Source organism: Neoarius graeffei, chromosome 2 (genome assembly GCF_027579695.1).
Source record: "Neoarius graeffei isolate fNeoGra1 chromosome 2, fNeoGra1.pri, whole genome shotgun sequence".
NCBI classification, from domain to species: Eukaryota; Metazoa; Chordata; class Actinopteri; order Siluriformes; family Ariidae; genus Neoarius; species Neoarius graeffei.
Genome location: NC_083570.1, coordinates 5,316,848 through 5,324,064, shown reverse-complemented (window position 1 = coordinate 5,324,064; position 7,217 = coordinate 5,316,848). Strand labels below are relative to the sequence as shown.

Here is a 7,217-nt window from a genome sequence, read left to right as displayed (position 1 = left end):
GTTTCATGCACACACATAGATATCAAACAGTGATGTCATTTACACACAGATAACACTCATATATAATAACCCTCTGTATTCTTGTCTAATGGGGAACTTGCGAATAAAGATGGGAACTACATTGGGGTTCCTGTCTTTCTTTGCGACTAACCCCCAGACGTCTGGGTGGCACGAGGGCATTGGTCTCGAGAAGTAAGTTGACCGTTCTGACTGGGAGAACCCTAACATATAGTGTGACCTGAACAGGTTTAAAATGTTGTTCTGTTCTGGCTTTATTACTGTTTATTAGTTATTTAATGAGACGCTGCTTAATATGAAACAAACACAACTTTATAATGCGAAGGTAATGAGATCATTTTCTTTTTAAATTTGACGAGTTTCTTGTCTGACAGTTAATTTTTTACATTTCCTTTTTAATTATTTTAAATTATTCATCCGTTTTAATTTAAATATTAAAATGAGTGTTTTTGTGCAGCTGGATTGTGTTCTAGTGAAACAGACGACTGAGCAACAACGTGGCAACGTGCAGGAATTTTACAGAAAACACGACACACTTTTATTCTGGATCACACAATCTCATTGTAGAACCAGGAGACCAGTAGAGCCAGAACCCAGCGTATAGAGTCTGAGTGAATGTGGTGTGGACTCTGTGGAGGAGCTTCATCGTGTCAGAGACGCTGTAGAAGGACAGAGTTCCTGCACTGTGATCCACATACACTCCTATTCTGGAGGCTGATGGAACGCTGAGATCAGTCATACTGTTGTTGTGCCAGAAAGAGAGAGAAGAAGAAGAATCACAGTACAGAGTCCAGGACTGATTTTTGCGTCCAAACTCACACTCATAATCCCATCCTTTCCTGCTGATGTCTTTATATGAGACTGATATGGACACACCACCAGCACCGCTCCACTCCACCTCCCAGTAACAGCGTCCACACACACTCTCCTTACACAACACCTGAGGCCAGTAATCAAATCTCTCTGGATGATCAGAGTAACGCTGCTCTCTCTCACTCCATCTCACCGCTCTATTCTTCTCAGACAGAATGAAGAGATGATGTACCGTGTTGGGATCCAGAGTCAGATAACAGAAATCTAAAATAAAAGAGAAAAACAAGCAACAATGTGAACATGTTGGGTTTACTTCACACAATATATTTATGTGGTGTGTGTAGGGTTGCCACCCGTCCCTTAAAATACGGAATCGTCCTTTATTTGGCAATTAAATCTTGTGTCTCGTATTGAACCGATACGGGACGCGATTTGTTCTGTATTTTTATAAATGTCCAATACACGTCTGTCTCACACATATCAACACTAAATCTAACAATAATGAACAAAATAAAACAGGAAATACTCCGTTGCAGGATCTACCCAGGACACAAACCCCTCCACTCTGTGTCACGCTCTGTGCCTGGCTGCCTGCGTCACTGCGTGTGGCACTGTCACGGTTGCCTAGAGACAGACAACACACACCGGCGCTGCTCAAAAAACCCGGGCCTTTTAAAAATGTCTGCTGCACCCGGGACTCCACCACGTGAAAGACAAAGAGTTACTCAGTGCAGCAAGGAGTAAGATAGATAGATACTGTAGATAGTAATTGCTTTCTTGATCACCCCTTTACTAAAAACACCTACAAAATAAAACATACCACTGCTGCGGGCACCCCACCCCATGGGAGTCATGCCCGTGGTGGTCATGGCCCCAAGGAGCCGTGGTAGGCGTCCCTTATTTTCATTTCTGAATGGTGGCAACCCAATGTGTGTGTGTGTGTGTGTGTGTGTGTGTGTTAGATGTACATTTCAGAAACTCTTCTCTGCTCTGTGGTTCTGGTTCTGAAATGATCTGAACTGCTGCAGCTGTGGAGAGAAAAATAGAAACATGAGTTTGTGTAAAAGATGGAAAGAGTTTAAAGTGATCCAGTCAGTTTAGTCATTTTAAATCAGTGTTTTAGTTCAAAGTGTCGGGTGAATAAAGTGTCCGCAGAAAAGAAAGCAGGAGCATCGCTAAGAAATAACACATCACTGTGTTTCTCCAGCAGGAACAGCTCCTCTTACCATGTGGAGGGATTTTGTTGAATTCCTCCTCACAGAATTCCTCGACTCTCTTTTTCAGATCTGAAAGAGAATTCCTCACTCCATCAAATGAGAGATGTTGAAAATTTGGTCTGTACAATGTAGGAGAGCGACGTCCAGAAGCTAAAACCTACAGAAAGCAAATGAAATGTAAAACCCACTTGTGATGTCAGACAGGGACATTTATTGTTCCCTTAATGAGAGGTGTTTTAGAGAGTGTGTGAGGAACAGCTGGCTCTGTAGATCAGACAGTGAGTGTTACCTGGAGGAAATGGATGTGATCGTGTGTGTGTGAAAGCTGCTCCAGCTCAGTGACTCTCCTCTGAAGATCAGCAATCTCCTGCTCCAGTTGCTCCAGGAGTCGTTCAGCTCGACTCAGTTCAGCCTTCTCCTGATCTCTGATCAGCTCCGTCACCTCCCAGCGCTTTTTCTCCATGGAGCTGATCAGCTCAGTAAAGATCCTCTCACTGTCCTCCACTGCTGTCTGTGCACTGAGCTGTTAGGACACACACACACACACACACACACACACACACACACACACACACACACACACACACACACACACACACACACGATTTAAAGCTCATCTATCATTCCCTCTCTTACTGGGACTGTAAATGACTCGTTGTCCATGTTGTGTGTGTTTCTAGGAGCAGCTCTGTCTCTGCTCACTGCTCACCTTTATAGTGTTCACAGCCTGTTTCAGCTCCTGCACCTTCTTCTGCTTCTCCTGGATTCTCTGCTGGGATTTCATCTGCTCCTCCTTTAACTCACTCTGAGGACAAATAAAATACATTCAGCTTTTTATACAGTACGGGCAAACTGGTTCTGTATTCATGTCAGTTCAAAGAACATTCGTGTTTCGCTCTGAAGGTTATGTACTCTGGGTGTGTGTGTGTGTGTGTGTGTGCGCGTGCGAGAGAGAGAGGTTTTGATCAGTGTGTAGTGTGTACCTAAGGAGGTTGAATTGACCTCCTTATATATAAGGTTGAAATATATCTATATATACACACAGTGGTGCTTGAAAGTTTGTGAACCCCTTTGAATTTTCTATATTTCTGCCTAAATATGACCGAAAACATCATCAGATTTTGACACAAGTCTTAAAAGTAGATAAAGAGAACCCAGTTAAACAAATGAGACAAAAATATTACCCTTGGTCATTTATTTATTGAGGAAAATTATCCAATATAACATATCTGTGAGTGGCAAAAGTATGTGAACCTCTAGGATTAACAGTTAATTAGAGTCAGGTGTTTTCAATCAATGGGATGACAATCAGGTGTGAGTGGGCACCCTGTTTTATTTAAAGAACAGGGATCTATCAAAGTCTGATCTTCACAACACATATTTGTGGAAGTGTATCATGGCATGAACAAAGGAGATTTCCGAGGACCTCAGAAAAAGAGTTGTTGATGCTCATCAGGCTGGAAAAGGTTACAAAACCATCTCTAAAGAGTTTGGACTCCACCAATCCACAGTCAGACTATAATTCTGAATTATAGCAGTGAATTCTAAAGGAAAATGTCAGGACATCTGTCCATGAACTGAATCTCAAGAGAAGGTGGGTCATGCAGCAAGACAACGACCCTAAGCACACAAGTGGTTCTATCAAAGAATGGTTAAAGAAGAATAAAGTTAATGTTTTGGAATGGCCAAGTCAAAGTCCTGACCTTAATCCAATGGAAATGTTGTGGAAGGACCTGAAGTGAGCAGTTCATGTGAGGAAACCCACCAACACCCCAGAGTTGAAGCTGTTCTGTATGGAGGAACGGGCTAAAATTCCTCCAAGCCGGTGTGCAGGACTGATCAACAGTTACTGGAAACATTTAGTTGCAGTTATTGCTGCACAAGGGGGTCACACCAGATACTGAAAGCAAAGGTTCACATACTTTTGCCACTCACAGATCTGTAATATTGGATCATTTTCCTCAATAAATAAATGACCAAGTATAATATTTTTGCCTCATTTGTTTAACTGGGTTCTTTTTATCTATTTTTAGGACTTGTGTGAAAATCAGATGATGTTTTAGGCCATATTTATGCAGAAATATCAAAAATTCTAAAGGGTTCACAAACTTTCAAGCACCACTGTCATATATATATATATATATATATATATATATATATATATATATATATATATATATAAACCTCCTTATGTACAAACTACACACAGATCAAAACCTCTCTCTCTCTCTGCACTTATAAGGGAGAACATGGCCCACTCTGCACTGTGGAGAACAGCTGAAATAATCCTGACTGCATGATCGGGGGGTAACAGTGAAATGAGCGAGCACGGGGAACACATTTACCTCATTATTTAGCTTATTATTTGCTTATTTTTTCGTGTGATCATTTGTTCATTTAATTAAAAACACACTTGGAATAATAAAAAATTGCCAAAAATGTAAAAGTGTTTCATTAATGAATTTCCACATATCTATATCATCTGGAAGCATTACATATTTTTCCCCTCCTCTCCCTCCCCCGTTCCTCTCTTCCCCATATCTTATTCTTTTTATATTTGTATGTGTTAAAACTTAATTTATTTTAATTTATCTAGAAGATTTTCTCTATTTCTTTTCTCTGTTTTCTGTAATGATGCTGCTGGAATCTTAATTTCCCTGAGGGAACCCTCCTAAAGGGATCAATAAAGTTTTATCTAATCTTATATATATGTTATTTACCAGCCGGGAGGTCCGTATCGTGAAATACCGTGACCGAGGTCTTGAAAGTACTGAGCGAGGCCCTCTGGGCCGAGGTCAGTATTCAAGGCCGAGGTCACAGTATTTCACCATATGGACTGACCTTAAGCTGGTAAATATATTTATTTTTTTATTTACCAAATTCTAACAGAAGATAAGAGCGCCCAAAAGGGAAAACCGAGCCGAGGCGAGCCACCATTTTGAATCCTCATTCATGCCTGTAATGCAAATGGCTTCCTCCTCAGTTTACAAGTGCACTTCCATGTCAGGAAAAAAAAACTACATTTTGCCACCTATGTAGTCCCCTATTTATACAAATCGAAGTCATTAAGGATTCAGCCATGTTTTTGCTCGGTGTTAGCAAATTACAGGTTTTTAGCTTTCTCCTGAAATGTTTTCTTTTATTTCTTCTTCCTCAGGGTAGTAAAACTCGCTTTCGCTGTGAAGACTGTCGTTATGATTATCCATGCTGTAAAATTAATGCTATTTTCCTTAGAAATGCTGGCAAAAATTTATAAGATTTTTGATAATCTTATAAAAAAAGATAAATGTTGCCTTTAGCAGCTACTAATGCCTATATCGGGGACACCAACTGCAAAGATGCACTTCATCCTGTTGCTCTTTAGACTCCTTCTTACGAGTGAGTTTGGGAAAACCATGTAGAGACAACGTTCGTTCCTTAAGAGAGTCTCTCAACTCTCTTTAGGTCTAAAGGGCAACGTTATCAGGAAACCCACCCCGAACCAGATTACAACCATCACTGAAGATAAATTTAACACTCTGTTCACCAGAACACAGACAATTTTAATCAGCTTTTACAGAATCCTTCTGATTGAGACACACATTGAAATTAAAGTTCAAATCATATCACTGACTAAAGCACCTGTTTCTAGATGAGAAACTATAATTAAGATGATTTAATTCTGGAAAGATTTCTAGTTCTCACCTGTTTCTCAGCTCTTTCTGCTGCGACTGTGACGGTGTCGTGACCTTTGTGATGATCCATCGTACACAAATAACAGATGCAGGTTTGATCAGTACGACAGTAGATCTCAATCAGCTTGTTATGTTCAGAGCAGATCTTCTCTTGGAGTTTTGCTGAGGCTTCAATTAATGTGTGTTTTTTCCATGAAGAAACTTCATAGTGAGGTTTCAGATGAATTTCACAAAATGAAGCCAAACACATCAGACAGGACTTGACGGCTTTGTGTTTTCTCCCGGTGCAGAAATCACACTCCACATCTCCAGGTCCAGCATAACAGTGAGCAGGAGAAGCAGCTTGGACTTCAGACATCTTCTTCCGTTTCTCCACCACTTCATCCAGCATGTTGTTTCTGCGTAGAACAGGCCTTGTCGTGAAAGTGTCTCTGCACTGAGGACAGCTGTAGACACCCTTCTGATCCTCCTGATCCCAGCAGCCATTAATACACACCTTACAGAAACTGTGACCACAGGGGATAGTCACCGCATCCTTCAGGAGATCCAGACACACTGGACACATGAACTGGTCCACAGAAAGCTGATCTACTAAAATACTGGCCTCAGCCATTTTCCTGAAATCACAGACAGAGAGAGAGAGAGAGAGAGAGAACAATTTTTCCCCCTGAAATGGTGAGCCACTCCCTGGTTCTGTGTGTGATCGAGACAGAGAGACAGAGGAGGAGCACAAACACAGAAAGGTCATGAACACTCCTCTATTAACCATTTCATCTCCCTTCAGTGCAGGAATATAACCCATGTAGCTGCACTGATTAGGATTAATTTCATGAAATACTCACAGAATGGATCTTAATTTTCTGGACTTTTCCACCTACTGACACCTCAAGCACAACTTTCAGCCTTGTTGATAAATTACAATTGTTTCACTTGAACAGCTTTTTCCTCGTGACGTCTTTAAACTGATCTTCATCCCTAAAGGATGTTTGAGACATTTTAAAAGTGAGGAGGACGCAGCTGTCAGGAAGGAAAACCGTATTTTATTGATTTTGCATTGTTTATTACAAATAGAAGTCACAAAAGTGGATCTTTATTAAAACAGATTAGTTTCCTGGAGCAGCATGCCTCATCCTGTTTTATTCCTGACACCATGTTTTATCAAGAACATTATTCTGGGTCGATGAAGAATTCTTTCTCATGAACAGGTTGTTGAGATGGAAATGAAGTTGGTAGATGAATATGTTTGAGATCAGAGATCCTGAGTTGCCTCAGTCAGTCATTAGATGTGTCTTTGAGAAGTAGAAGAACACTGGAGAACCAGGAGGAAACCCACACTGACACGGGTCATTTTAACATTGTTAACAGACTGAAATGAATGTGCTGAAAGGCAGAAGAAAGAAATCTGCTAGTCGTAGTAATTTATCAATAATATTCTGAGCTGCTTCAAATCAAGCTCTTCATCTAAACAACTCTAACTGCTTTGTGAACTGTGCAA

General features: G+C 40.7%; 1 pseudogene; it reads right to left on the bottom strand.

Annotated features, from left to right (window-relative positions):
- Nucleotides 1-231: 231 nt before the first annotated feature.
- LOC132879164 (tripartite motif-containing protein 16-like) lies at nucleotides 232-6,344 on the bottom strand (annotated as a pseudogene).
- Nucleotides 6,345-7,217: the final 873 nt, after the last annotated feature.